Source organism: Emys orbicularis, chromosome 8, assembly GCF_028017835.1.
Source record: "Emys orbicularis isolate rEmyOrb1 chromosome 8, rEmyOrb1.hap1, whole genome shotgun sequence".
In the NCBI taxonomy this organism is placed as follows: Eukaryota; Metazoa; Chordata; order Testudines; family Emydidae; genus Emys; species Emys orbicularis.
Genome location: NC_088690.1, coordinates 1,080,180 through 1,095,973, shown reverse-complemented (window position 1 = coordinate 1,095,973; position 15,794 = coordinate 1,080,180). Strand labels below are relative to the sequence as shown.

The following is a 15,794-nucleotide window of genomic DNA, read 5'->3' as shown; positions in this document are numbered from 1 at the left end:
CACAAACGTAGAAATTTAGTGATCAATAGAAGACATTTCATGAAATATGGCCTTGTTTTCCGAACGTATATGACTCTGCTCCAGCTCGATATAATTAGTGATTTGGTTTGAACATAGTGTTCATATTTTTCTTAGGCAGATTCAGTCCCACAGAATACTACAGCTCTTGGTCAGGTAGGTATTTTGGCAAGAGTTATACTGCTTTGCCTGGTTAGTAGTGTGAGGCACACATACTGTCATTTCTATAAAACAATAAAACCTCTCTCCCACTCACCAACTCACAGACACACACAGTTAAAACCAGCCCATGATGATTCCTATCACCACTTGTGAGTTAAAAATCACAGGTGGTTAGGGAGGGAACCACTCTCCTGCAGAGCTCAGGAGCAGCTCTGGGGGGATGAGGAAGAAGAGGGAGCCTTCCTCCTGTGAAGCTCAGTAACTGTGCAAAAAGAAGGGAATAACCATCTCCCTGCCTTCTCCTTCCCTGCTAACAAACAACATAAAAATCCGGGGGGCTCTTCTGGCGTTGTAGGAGAAGTCTTCCGTTGAGCGACCTGCTGAATAATTTGTGAAGGGCTGGCTGAAACAGTCACAGCACGTCTAACCTGAGTACTGCACCGGCTCCATATACTTATCATAAAGAATGAGTCAAATTTTAATACACAAACCCATTTCCCCCCCAAGTGCCAGAACATCTGAAGAGAATTTTTTCATTGGCTGGGTTGAAAACTGAGACCCTATCCCCACCTAAAACCAAAATTCTCTTTCTACTTTACCATGTGCTAACTGGTCACGTTAAATCCTAGTCTCTCCCCAGACTTAAGCTCAACCAGTTAGCACATGGAAACAACCTGCCCTGGCTTGAGCAGAGTGCGAGTCAGCTCAAACCAGCGAGCACCATCTAACTACACAACTTCTAATGCTAGTCTAGACAAAGTCACAGAGGACCAAAGCCTGTTCTCTGCCCCCCCCCCCCCCCAAGGGCCTAGAGAAGCAGCAGCAGGCCAAGGGCAATGCCACCCACATTCTATATGCAACACAATGTGCTACTCCCCTTTATTTGCTTGGGATCAACACAACTTGCTTGTCAGTAACTACAGTGCACTCAGGCAATACCTGATTACCATGGGCGGGGGAACTGCCCTGGATCTAGAAGGAAAGGATATACAATATTTTTCAATAGGCCAATGCCATTAACAAGGATGATGGCAAAGCCTTTGCAAGCATGAGACGAGGCCATATTCTAGCCTGATTCAGAAACATGCAGTCATCACCTCACCAGACACCTGGATTACCCAGGTACCTGAATCAGCAATCTTGTAAACAATCTGTAAAAGGGATATGCAGAGGCCTGGGGAATCAAATGGAGTAAAACAAGCGTCAGAGGAGCGGTGACTCATCTCGCCACACAGTCAGTGGAACCATCAGTGCCAAGGGGAGAGAGATGCCCAACCACTGTAACTAGAGACACAAGGTGGGTGAGGTAATATCTTTTATTGGACCAATTTCTGTTGGTGAGAGATGTCTCTCTCACCAACAGAAGTTGGTCCAATAAAAGATATTACCTCACTCACCTTCACCTTGTCTCTCTAATAGCCTGGGACCAACACGGCTACAACACCACTGCATATAACAATGGAAGATATTGAATTTTGCTGTCTGAAATGGAAACTCCACAGCAGGCTGTTCCGCCTTGTATTTAGATGTGACACTCCAATTAAGTTTCCCAGATCTGAAGAAGAGCTCTGTGTAAGCTCAAAACCTGTCTCTCTCACCAAAAGAAGTTGGTCCAATAAAAGATATTACCTCACCCACCTTTTCTCTCTCATAGCCTGGGACGGATATCATTACAACAACACTGTACACAACAGTGGTAACTAGAGGCTGTTGAAATGTGAACTACGAAGTTCTGCAGATGACAGCAAACAACAGAGCCTAGTGCAGTGGGGGAGCCTTTCAAGACTGGCAACATACGCTCATACACAGAAGAGGACCTGGGGATTACAGTGGATGAGAAGCTGGATATGAGTCAGCAGTGTGCCCTTGCTGCCAAGAAGGCCAACGGCATATTGGGCTGCATTAGTAGGAGCATTGCCAGCAGATCGAGAGAAGTGATTATTCCCCTCTATTCGGCACTGGTGAGGAATATTGTGTCCAGTTTTGGTCCCCGCACTACAGAAGGAATGTGGACAAATTGGAGAGAGTCCAGCGGAGGGCAACAAAAATGATTAGGGAGCTGGGGCACATGACTTATGAGGAGAGGCTGAGGGAACTGGGCTTATTTAGTCTGCAGAAGAGAAGAGTGAGGGGGGATTTGATAGCAGCCTTCAACTACCTGAAGGGGGGTTCCAAAGAGGATGGAGCTCGGCTGTTCTCAGTGGTGGCAGATGACAGAACAAGGAGCAATGGTCTCAAGTTGCAGTGGGGGAGGTCTAGGTTGGATATTAGGAAACACAATTTCACGAGGAGGGTGGTGAAGCACTGGAATGGGTTCCCTAGGGAGGTGGTGGAATCTCCTTCCTTAGAGGTTTTTAAGGCCCAGCTTGACGAAGCCCTGGCTGGGATGATTTAGTTGGGGACTGGTCCTGCTTTGAGCAGGGGGTTGGACTAGATGACCTCCTGAGGTCCCTTCCAACCCTGATATTCTATGATTCTATGAAGCCTGGAAACTTGTGCTATTCAACCCAGTGGCAGAGAGCTGATTGGCCCAACCATACAGGAAACAAGCTGTTACATATTCATGGATCAAAAACGCACCTCGCAGGAGATGAGGGCTTACTGACTAAGGAGCAAGTGTGGCCCACCATTATTATTGTTCGTTTGTTCTGCAGCAGCATCCAAAAGTCACAAAGAGGAACAGGGCCTACAGGTATACATGGTCCTTTCCCCAAAAAGCATGTGAACTGAAAAAAGCAAGACAAACCTGACCCAACCATAGAAATGAGCAGAAATGAGACAGGGTTAGGCTTCCAGAGAATGATTTCTAAGGGCTTGTCTGCACTACAGGTTATGTCAGTATAACTTTTGTGGCGCACCCACAAGCGATAGAAGTTACACTGACCGGCTGGCCGATGTGGATAGCGCTATGTTGGCGGGAGAGGCGGTGGTTTTATTATGCCAACAGGAGAGCTCTCTCCCGTTGGCACAGAGCGTCTTCACCAGATGCCGTGTCAGTGCAACTGCGCCACTGTAGCGCTTCTAGTGTAGACACCTAAGACACTGAAATTTTATGGCTCCTTGTCGTGTCTGCAGCAGAGACGCAGAGTCCTGACACTAAAGACAAGTCATTATTAGTTGTGGTTGCCTGACTTACATTGATTCCACATGTTTACTTATCTGTAATCACATCTACTTCTACTTAATTTATATTCATATATATTTGTATTTATTCCCCTCTACCATCTCTCCCAGTGAAATACTGATTTACTGTTCATGTTGATTGTGGTGTGATTGACTGGTTTGAAATGCAGGGTGTTGAGCTGATTTGTCTTGTATTGAATTTCTGCAGTTGATTTGTTCTTTTGATTTTGTTATTTACTTTGTGATGCTAGTAAACTAGTGTAAATTTATTAAATGACAAATACAACAGAATCCAAAACTTCTGTCCTTGAAGAACACAGTTCAAACATATATCGCATTATATACCTGTTCCCCAGACTGTGCATGCTGAGAACTTATTGATTTTTTTATACACACAAAATAATTTTTTTTAAAAAGGAACAAGGGGAAATTGGACTTGCACAGGAATAAAACCTGGAAAATTCATAGCCTTGTTCAGCTTGCATTTACACCATTGGAATGACTCTCTTATTCCCTACACATTTCATTAAGCAACACCACTTTCTGGCAACCACCTAAATGCACAGGGAGTGTATTGGTTACAAAGGTATGTCTGTATATAAAACAAATTCCCACACAACACATTTTGAGACAATAAAAAACATAATTAATTAATTTTGAGTGTCCCAAAGAAGAAGAAAAAAAACCCTGAAGTTTGGAAGCCAGAAAATTCTGAGTTAAGATTATACAAACAACAAAGACTCAGATTTCATGTCCTAGCCACCTGACCACATATAGGGATAGCGATATGTGTGACCCACTGTACCTCCAAATAACACCCGTACCCCCATATTCACCACTTGCATATGGGTAGGACATGTTTTGTACAAAGTATGCCTTGTGAGGTGTCATTTGAAAAGTTATAATCTGTTGAGTATCACTATCCTGTCAAAACGTGTGCATCATCACTGTATATGAAGTTAAGAAATTTTGCTCTGTTTGATACTGAACCATGTTGTGAGTCTAGGAAACGCCCACAGAGTAGCTCTTCAGTGGCAACAAAGGAGTGACCAACATCCAGCCAGGTGTTAAGCGACCATCTGGGCCATTCACCAGCAGGAGAGATGTAAACAAGAGAGTTACCATTCACATGAGAGAATGCTGCTTGAGTATCTACACCATGTGCCTGCCTAACCCCCATCACACAACATGGGTCTTTCCAGCACCTGGAGGAGAGTATCAAATAAGGGACAGGGACATCATCAGACCACCTTTCCCCCCCGCAGTGAAGGCAACAAGATCATTTGGAAGGCAAAGAAACATTTAAATGGGGGGGAGGAGGGACTAACTGACAAAGCTTTCCAGTTAGCAAAGACTGCAGAAACAACGAGAGTCCTTGTGGCACCTTAGAGACTAACAAATTTATTTGGGTATAAGCTTTCGTGGGCTAGAACCCACTTCGTCAGATGCATGCGGTGAAAAAAAGTAGACAGGTATAAAAGAGAGCATATGAAAAGATGGGAGTTGCCTTACCAAGTGTGTGTGTGTGTGGGGGGGGAAATCAGTGCTAATGAGGCCAATTCAACTAGGGTGGAAGTGTCCCATCCCCAACAGTTGACAAGAAGGGGTGAATATCAACACAGGGAAAATTACTTTTTGTAGTGCTAACGAGGCCAATTCAATCATGGTGAGTTTTGGGTAAGAGAAACCTTATTGCTTCAAATTTGACTTAGCCTGACAAAGCTTATTAAATAGCTTGCAGTTTTTATCTTTTATTTCCTTTGTAACCAATTTTGAACTTCTATGCTTATATCACTTTAAAAAAAAATCTATCTTTTTGTAGTTAATATACTTATTTTAATGTTTTATCTAAGCCAGGGTGTTTTTGATTGAAGTTTGGAGAATCTACTCGGGTTACAAAGGCTGGTGCATATTCGTACCCTTTGATGGTATGACCAACTAATTAATGAGTTTACTCTGGTCAAGGGGGTCTTGAGCAGTGTAAGATGCACATTTCCAAGGCTGGGGCTGGGGAAATTTGTGGTGTCTCCCTGTATGCAGTTCATAAGTGGCTGTGAGAGCCTTCATATAACGCTGGGTGTGCCTTCACATGCTAATGGCTGTGTGAGAGCAAAGCCCAAAGCGGCTCCTTGTCACTAGCTGAGCAGTGAGAGAGACACCCCGAGCTAGCGAGTTAAGGGGGCACAGCAATTCCACAGTCCAGGTTGTACCCGCGGGGCATGTCACACTACAAACAACCAAGACTCAGATCTTGTGTCCTGGCCTTCTGACCACATCCAGGGATTAGGGGTATGTCAACAACTCTTGAAATTTATGTCAGTGACGATTAAGGCTAAGATTTTGTCACAGATATTTTTAGCAAAAGTCAGGGACAGGTCATGGGCAATAAAGAAAAATTCACGGAAGACCGTAACCTGTCCCTGACTTTTGCTAAAAATATCAATGACAAAATGGGGAACTCAGCTGCAGGGGTCCCCACACCGCTCACAGCAGCTAGGCAGCTGCGGGGGCCTGCTCGGAGGTCCGGGTCGCTGCAGGCTGAAATCATGGAGGTGGCTGGAAGTCACAGATTCCATGACATCCGCGACATCCGTGAAAAAAACATAGTCTTAGTGACAATTAACGAAAAGGTCATAGTCCACAGGTCCTCAGTCACGGTATCACTGAGTAAAAGGTGTCTGACTGACTTCTTTCCAGAGTAAGCAGATTAGAGTTCAACCACTAAAATATGTTATGGGGAGAGGGACAAGAAGCAGGGATGGACCAGGGAAAGGCCCGAGCAATCCATTTAACCTGTTTGTTAATCCTGTTTTCAATGTCTCTCTCTCCGGGTAGCCACTGGAGACACAGCAAGAAAACTGTATACTGCAAATACTCAACATGCAATTTTTTTTAATCACACACAATTCTTCCCTCCCCCACTTTAAATTGGGCAAAGTGACTAGTCCCTATGGCAGGGGTGGGAAAACTACGGGCCATGGGCCACATCCGACCCGCGGGACCGTCCTGCCCGGCCCCTGAGCTCCTGGCCAGGCAGCTAGCCCCCGCCCCCCCCCCTACGTCCCCCCTCCCCGCAGCCACGCCGCCGGGCGGGCAGCGCTCTGGGTGGCGGGGCTGCGCGCTCATGCCAGGCAGCGCGGCAGTATGTCTGGCTCCGACCGGGAGGTGCCGCTGCCAGACATTCTGCTCTGAGCGGCATGGTAAGGGGACCGGGGAAGGGGGGTTGGATATGGGGCAGGAAGGGGACAGGGAGCGGTTGGATGGGGCAGGGGAACAGGAGGGGTTGGATAGACGTGGGAGTCCCAGGGGGCCTGTCAGGGGGCAAGGGGTGTGAATAAGGGTTGGGGCAGTCATGGGACAGGGAGCGGGGGGGTTGGATAGGGGGTGAGGTCCTGGGAGGGGGCCGTCAGGGGACAAGGGAGGCGTGGTAGATACACTAGAGGGTAGGGATCGGATACAGAGGGACCTAGACAAATTAGAGGATTGGGCCAAAGGAAACCTGATGAGGTTCAACAAGGACAAGTGCAGAATCCTGCACCTAGGACGGAAGAATCCTATGCACTGCTACAGACTAGGGACCGAGTGGCTAGGTAGCAGTTCTGCAGAAAAGGACCTAGGGGTCACAGTGGACGAGAAGCTGGATATGAGTCAACAGTGTGCTCTTGTTGCCAAGAAGGCTAACAGCATTTTGGGCTGTATAAGTAGGGGCATTGCCAGCAGATCGAGGGACGTGATCGTTCCCCTTTATTCGACATTGGTGAGGCCTCATCTGGAGTACTGTGTCCAGTTTTGGGCCCCACACTACAAGAAGGATGTGGAAAAATTGGAAAGAGTCCAGCGGAGGGCAACGAAAATGATTAGGGGTCTGGAGCGCATGACTTATGAGGAGAGGCTGAGGGAACTGGGATTGTTTAGTCTCCAGAAGAGAAGAATGAGGGGGGATTTGATAGCTGCTTTCAGCTACCTGAAAGGGGGTTCCGAAGAGGATGGAGCTCGGCTGTTCTCCGTGGTGGCAGATGACAGAACAAGGAGCAATGGTCTCAAGTTGCAGTGGGGGAGGTTTAGGTTGGATATTAGGAAACACTATCACTAGGAGAGTGGTGAAGCACTGGAATGCGTTACCTAGGGAGGTGGTGGAGTCTCCTTCCTTGGAGGTTTTTAAGGCCCGGCTTGACAAAGCCCTGGTTGGGATGATTTAGTTGGGAATTGGTCCTGCTTTGAGCAGGGGGTTGTACTAGATGACCTCCTGAGGTCCCTTCCAACCCTGATATTCTATGATTGTAAGGAGCGGGGGGGGGGGGGGGGATTGGATGGGTTGGGAGTTCTGAGGGGGGCAGGCAGGAAGTGGAAAGTGGGAGGAGGCGGATAGGGGGCGGACAAATTGCAAATGTGAAAAATAAAATATTTTTTCAAGGGAACAATATGCACTTTCATGCTCAGGGTCCAGGAATAGTTAAACAGATTTTACTCAAACGTTCTCAGAAAGATTTAGCTTTGGAATGAGACCAAGCTTGCGAAATTTCAGCCTGAGAGAGAAACTTCTGGGAAAGTCCTAAGTGACTGAAGGGAGTGGTATAGGATGGCTGAATGCCCATCACAGCCTGACCTCACTCGCCACCAATGCAACACTCTGAAGATCTCTAGACCAGTATCTGTTTCCCTCTATGGGCTCATTATTCAAAGTGACAGATCCCCAGAATGTGCTCGACCCACACCCTTAAAGAAACTCTTATTCCACTCTTCACCCAAATAACGTTTTCTCGTCTATAGTGGGAGTGGCAGCAACTGCTACAGTTAATGCTACTTAACTATTTCTATTTACTTACAACTTTATTAAATTTTCCATGCTAGGGCTTTGCCTAAAAGTGAATTATTCCGGAAAATTGATGGGGAAACAGTTCAGCATGTGAGTACGAAGAGTGAAAATGACACTTTTCTCACTATAAAAAAACATTGCAACATTAAAAAAAAAAAAAGGCTGTGCTCCAGGTAAAGCTGAAGGGTGACACTCTGCATGCTGATAGCCCTCACTGAACGCACCACTCTCTTCCGTTCCAAAGGGATTTTTATTTCACAGTTAATAGCTTTGGATAGTTACTCACTGAGCATACTCAGATTTTTGGCTAAGCTTGTAACGTACACAGCCAAGGAAGGATTTGCTGTCAAAGAGGGCTAATTTAGTTTCCTAGTCACAGAAGAGTCTACACCACTATTTTGGTACAAATCAGTAGGGAAACCCAGGAGCAGTCAGGTGGGCTCTGGCAGACTTTAAGAGGCTCAGGAAGGGTGCTAAGGTGCACAGGAGAAAGGATCCCTTCCTCAAACTTGAAGAGATCTATGAGAATGATGCTGAAGAAAGCCAGGTGTACATGAGCAGGTAAGTTAAGCGTGCACTATCTAATGGAGTTTGAAATGTACATTAGCCAACTGTCCCTGTGGATCTTATAAGGTGCAATGGGGCTGAGGAAGGACTCCTACAGACACTGGCAGGGAGGCAGGAGGGAGATTCATTCCGGCATATTGAAGAATTAGCAGCACAGCCTTCCCGAGGCGCAATTCATTAGCTATGAAGTGGGACTATAAATACACTATTGTCCTGTGCTGTTCATGGGACCTGGACATCATGTACAACAAACTTTGTGAGTCAGGAGGCCTACTCACCAGCCAGCCACACCCCCCCCCCCTCTTCAGTGGTTTCTTTATTTACTGAAACAGTTCAACCAACGAGGAGCCCTTGTGGCACCTTAGAGACTCCTCCTTGGTTTTGCTGATACAGACTAACACGGCTACCACTCTCAAACCTGAAACAGTTCAGTGTATGCAATGTTGTAGCCATGTTGGTCCCAGGATACTACAGAGACAAGGTGGGTGAGGCGATATCTTTTATTGGACCAACTTCTGTTGGTGAGAGAGACAAGCTTTCGAGCTTACACAAAGCTCTTCTTCAGGTCTGGGAAACATACTCAGAGTATCACAGCTAAATACAAGGTAGAACAGATTGTTTAGCATAAGTTGTTAACACATATTTCTATGGACCATTCAAGGTGAAGGGGCCCATTAACGCGCCTCCAGTCATGGGGAGGAGGAGATTTGTGGGTTACAGATTGCTGTAATAAGCCATAAAACCAGTGTCTCTATTCACGCTATAATTTTTAGTGTCTAACAAAGTTATGAATGTCATCTCAACTCAACGCATCTTCTGTAGACTCGATAGTTCCTGCCTGAAACCTAGGACATGCTCTGGGCCTTTCCTACAGCCTCCCTCTGTGAAGGATTCAACCCCTGCTCTCTGAGGGTATCTCCTACCCAACCTTCCCCTGTCTTGTGCACAGAGCCCCTCTCACAGGTCCGTTCCCTGACCCTTGGCATCTCCCATTTGACTGAGCAGGCTCTCTCTTATAGGAAACACTACCATTGAGCTGTTAGTTGTTACCCGTGGTCACCTGACTCATCTGGTCAATCAGCCTTCACATTGGGTGCTGAGGCATGTGCATACCCCCCAGGTGCAGATCCTGGTTACAGGTTTACTCTGCACTGGTTATATAAGGAACACTCTCTTCCTACTAACTTTGTAATGTCCAGGGTATGACAAGGAGCTCTAACTTGAGACATGCCTATACAAATAGATTTATAGACTTGCTGGAACAGGCTAATATTTATCCTATGGATTTATTTCAAAACAAACATAGCTAGAAGTTTCCTTTTTAGATGCAAATCAAATCCTGATGCTTTTCAACATTTTGTATCTGAATCAAAGTTTATAAAAAAAAAAGTTAATGTATTCGGAGAATCATACCATTCCTGCCATTCTCAGGGATTGTTTTAAGTCGGGGAGACCACCAAGGTCTATGAAAAAAATGAATTATTAAACACAGCTCTGTAATTAGATGGCTGAATATTCATTCACCTGGTAAAAAAGAGAAAATCATTCTATCATAATTCTACAGGTTATGGAGACTGACCATGTTTCTAAACAAAACAGAGGACCAGCCACAATCAACAGACTTCACACAGAGGGAGCTGGCATTTTATATGAAGGTTGTCACCACTTGGATTAAACCGAGATTATAATTTACACTCTTTTTGAGAAAAAATATGTAATGGATGAGATTAACTAAATAACCCCCTCCAATCTGCAAAACTGTACGCATCAGGTAGCATTACTAATGTGAATAGCCTGCATGAAGTCAATGGGGAGACTGAATGAGACAGGAAGGATGGTCAAGTGGTTAGCCCTATAGCCTGGGATTTAGAAGACCCAGGTTCAATTCCCTACTCTGCCACAGACTCCAAATCACTATGCTGCAGGTCCCTATCTGTAACTCATACTTCCCTTCCTCACAGAAGTGCTGAAAGGACAAATACCTTAAGGGATGGGGTGGTGCTCAGGTACCACAGAAATGGGGACCACACAAGTACCTTAGGCAGACAACAGCTTTACTCTGTGCATTGTTGGTCCTAGAATGGCAATGAACAGAGAGGCTGTGGGTACTATACACAAAAAAAGAATACCGCAATTTCTCTTCATCCTGTATCACCTTTCACATAAATATGTATGAAGGATTGGTGTTTTTTCTTCCTCCCAGATTTATTCCACTGTTGAACCATGATTCCTCAATTAGCACATTTATCCCCCTTTGTGAGCATTATTGTTAAGTTGGATATTTTGAGTCGTCATAGTAGGAATACTATCTGACTGAATGTCTTTGGATTCAAAGGTTGTGATCTCAATTAATTTGTAATTTTAAAGTATGAAAGATCCTGTTAAGTCCTTTTAATATAGCTGATTTACTAACTGCTTGCAATTATTTGTCTGTGATTATTTGCCAGGATGGACAGGGATGGTGTCCCTAGCCTCTGTTTGCCAGTAGCTGGGAATGGGTGACGGGATGGATCACTTGATGATTACCTGTTCTGTTCATTCCCTCTGAAGCACCTGGAATTGGCCACTGTCAGAAGACAGGATTCTGAGCTAGATGGACTTTTGGTCTGACCCAGTATAGCCATTCTTATGTTCTTATGATAATGGGTTGCTGGTATCAGTGATCGTGCTGTTAGTTCATTTTCTATGTGCTCTGTAGAAAGTTTATTTGGCTTTGATGAAGACACTTGTGTGTGTGTGGGGGGGTGTTCATTTCTTTTTTAACTGAACGGTCATGGCCCATTCTTTTGTAATCTACACACGCCCCATTTTCACAACATGGTAACCAAAGTGTGCTACAGTACTCAGTTTGTATTTAAGCATAAAAGGTTACCTAAAGCTAGCTCTGTATTACACTAGTCTAATTGTAGTCTTAATGTGACTTAGGCTTTCATGTCTACAACATGCCCAATAGCTAGTATAAACTGTTCTGGTATTTCAGTTCTATTTTAATGATAGTGTTTTTTCCAATTTGAACTGCATTTGTCCATGGTAATCAAATCTGCAATCAATGTCCCAAAATAAGATGCATTTTTCTTTACCTGGCATTTCTACTGCTTTTTCTAAGTTCCCAAGTGTAGATATTTACACAAATTCACATAAAGTGAAGTGAATAATTGATAAAGAATTCATTTCAGTACCAGACCTTGAACATGCTCAAGCAAATCTTCAATGTTTTTTAAAATGTTCAGAAAAATACAATCCTGCACCCGTTTATTTAACAAAAAAAAATCAACATTCTGTTCAATGAAAAATAGTAAAACTTGGTCAGTCGGTGGAGGCTGCTGTTTTGTCTATGTACTGTGACAAAGTTCCTCCTCTATCTTGGTGGGTCCTGCGATTATTGGCGGATTTTCTTGCCTCAGAGATTCACCATGTGGGTTGGGGAACAGCCCAGAGACAAAGTGAGCGCCTTTTAAAACCCAGGTGCCCTGATTAGCCTGCCTTAATTGATTCTAGCAGCTTCTTCTTAATTGGCTCCAGGTGTCCTAATTAGCCTGCCTGCCTTAACTGGTTCTAGCAGGTTCCTGATTACTCTAGTGCAGCCCCTGCTCTGGTCCCTACCCCATTTAGTTTCACTGGTCTGGTATACTTATGTGGGGTTAGTGCATCCATTGAAGAGGGGCATGGTCGGTCACGGGGACAAATCTGCGCCCGAGCAGGTAGTAGCGCAATGTTTCCATGGCCCATTTTACAGCGAGGCATTCTCTCTCCCCCACTGCATATTTTTGTTCCCTTGGAAGGAGTTTCCGACTGAGGTATAGAATTGGGTGTTCCTCCTCCCCGACCATCTGTGATAGAACGGCCCCCAACCCTACTTCCGATGCATCCGTCTGCAGGATAAACTCCTTGGTGAAATCAGGGGCTATCAGTACAGGGTTACTGTAGAAGGCAGTCCGTAGGTCTGTGAATGCTTCCTCTGCTGCGTCAGACCATCTCACCAGATCAGGTCCACGGGCTTTCACTAGGTCTGTCAGGGGGCTTGCCCTTGTGGCAAAGTGGGGGTTAAATCGTTGGTAATACCCCACCACACCTAGGAACGCCCGGACTGGTTTCTTGCGACTTGGTCGGGGCCAATTTTGGATGGCCTCTAACTTGTTCACTTGGGGTTTTACCAGACCTTTTCCCACAATGTAGCCAAGATATTTGGCCTCTGTAAACCCTACAGCGCACTTGGCAGGGTTTGCTGTAAGGCCAGCTCGCCTGAAGGTATCGAGGACTGCCTCCACCTTCTCCGGGTGGGTTTCCCAGTCTGGGGTATGAATGACCACATCGTCCAAGTAGGCAGCAGCATAACTGTTATGTGGGCGTAATAGCTTGTCCATGAGGCGCTGGAAGGTAGCTGGGGCCCCATGTAGTCCAAAAGGGAGGACAGTATATTGAAAAAGACCCTCTGGTGTAGAGAACGCAGTCTTTTCCTTTGCGTCTTCTGCAAGGGGAATCTGCCAGTACCCCTTTGTCAAGTCTAGGGTAGTCAAGTACCGGGCATTACCCAGACGGTCCACTAGCTCATCTATGCGAGGTATGGGGTACGCGTCGAACTGGGATACTTCGTTTAGTTGCCGGAAATCGTTGCAAAATCTTGTGGTGCCATCAGGTTTGGGCACCAGCACGATTGGGCTGGACCACTGACTGTGGGATTCTTCGATGATCCCCAACTCCAGCATTTTTTTTACTTCTGCTTTTATTTCCTCCCTTTTTGCCGCTGGCACCCGATAGGGCCTCATTGTTACTCTGGCCCCAGGGGTCGTGACAATGTGGTGATATGTCTCAGTTGTTTGACCCGGTTTTGTCGAGAACACATCTTGGTTCCGGAAGATCATCTCAGACACCTCATTCTTCTGGTCTGGTGTTAAATCGGGAGACTCTCTCACCTGTTTGGAAGGCTTGTTTTCCTGGGTTTTTGGACCGTTGTGCATGCCTCTTGTGCAAGCCAGGGTTTCAGAAGGTTAACGTGATAAATCTGTTCTTGTTTTCTGCGTCCTGGCTGCCACACCTTGTAGATTACTTCCCCCACGGGTTCAACCACCTCATAGGGCCCTTGCCATTGGGCCAGAAGCTTGCTTTCTGCCATGGGTACCGACACCATAACCTGATCCCCTGGTTGGAACTGTCGCACTTTTGCCTGGCGATTGTAATGGGTTCGCTGGGCCTCCTGTGCCTTCTCCAAATGTTCCCATACAATAGGGGTAACCCGGGCTATCCAGTCTCGCATCTGCATTACATGCTCTATTATATTTCTCCCCTCATTGGGTTCCCTTCCCAGATCTCTTTGGCGATATCTAGTATGCCACGGGGGTGACGCCCGTATAATAACTCAAAGGGGGAAAACCCAGTTGAGGCCTGAGGTACCTCCCGGATAGCGAACATAAGGTAGGGTAGTAGGGTATCCCAATCCTTCCCATCCCGACTTACCACCTTCCTTATCATAGCCTTGAGGGTTTGGTTAAACCTTTCTACCAACCCATCAGTCTGCGGATGGTAGACCGAAGTTCTCAGGGTATGTCTATCGAGCAGCGTACAGAGGTCCTTCATTAGCTTAGACATAAATGGGGTTCCTTGGTCGGTTAATATCTCCTTCGGTAGCCCCATTTGGGCAAAGATCCCTACCAGCTCTTTGGCTATAGTTTTAGAGGCCGTGTTCCGCAGGGGGACGGCTTCTGGGTAGCGAGTAGCATAGTCCAAAACAACAAGTATATATTGGTGGCCCCGAGCCGTCTTCTCCAGGGGTCCCACTAGGTCCATGGCTATTCACTCGAAGGGGACCTCTATGATGGGAAGGGGTACTAAAGGTGCCCTCAAGTGGGGACGGGGACTGTGCAGCTGACACTCCGGGCAGGAGGCACAGTACCTCCGCACTTCTTCATGTACTCCGGGCCAGAAGAACCGTCGTAGGACTCGTGCCAGGGTCTTCTCTACCCCCAAATGCCCCCCAAAAAGATGACTATGAGCAAGACAGCGTTCTGGTGTTTTTGAGGTACTAGGATCTGCTGTACCTTCTGCCCCTGTACTGGTGCAACCCGGTATAAGAGATCCTTCTTCGTTATGAAGTAGGTTTTTGGTCCCTGGGTTTTCCCTTCCACGGGGACTCCATCTATTTCAGTCACCTCCTTCCTAATGTTGTCATACCTTAGGTCTTCTGCCTGGTCCCGTCCAAAATTTCCTTTCCCGGGGCTAATCTGCCCAAGATCGAGGGGCTCACTCTCTGTTGCCTCTACTGGTTCAGAAGCATTAGGGTGGGGGTCAGACTCAGGTGCTTTTCCCTCCTGCGTGGCATCCTTTTCAGCTGCGCGGGTCCGCCTACCTACAAGAGCGACCCTCTGGCTTTGGGTCAGTATTCGGGTTCCCAAGGCCTTAGCTGCCCTTCTTTCCCTTTTTGTCTTTCTACCCTGTCTGGGAGTGGAGAACAAATCTGGGGATATTTCAGAGAAGATTGCGGGTTGACAGTCTGCTGTGGATGCCTCACCAATTTTAGGGTCCCCATCTTTCTCCAATCCCCCTACTGGGAGTAAGTTTCCAAACCCTGGGAAGTCCCTCCCTATGAGCACCGGGTATGGGAGTTTAGGGACTACACCTGCTGCTACCTCAGTAGTGTTCCCTTGGATCTCGATTTTTACTGGGATGGTGGGGTAGTAACTAACTGTCCCATGGACACATGTTATCCCCGTACATTTAGCCTGCAGCAGCTGACTACGCTTCACGAGCTTCCCTGAGATAAGCATGATAGCACTCCCCGAATCAACCAGTGCCGTGGTCCCTACCCCATTTAGTTTCACTGGTCTGGTATACATATGTGGGGTTAGTGAGACCCCCACAAGGTGGATTAGGGAGCATGGATCTGCCCAGTTCCCCAGGTTACACTGCATAGGCTCCTCAGCATTGGGACACACTGCAGCTATGTGTCCCCACTCCCCGCAGGCATAACATCTGTATGGAGCCCTAGGCGTTCCCCGGTCTCTTGGTTTGGGCAGTCTAACATCACGATCCTCTTCTCCCTCAGTGCTCCGACTCTTTGTGGTCTCTGATGGGCCTTCAGCCTCTCTCTTTTTCCACCTGGGCCCTCCTGGTG

At 46.6% G+C, this 15,794-nt stretch overlaps 1 protein-coding gene across 1 annotated transcript in view; it reads right to left on the bottom strand.

Annotated features, from left to right (window-relative positions):
- The window catches only part of PTPRF (protein tyrosine phosphatase receptor type F), a 362,984-nt gene that overhangs the window by 277,203 nt on the left and 69,987 nt on the right, over positions 1 to 15,794 (bottom strand). The gene's annotated exons all lie outside the window — the stretch shown is intronic.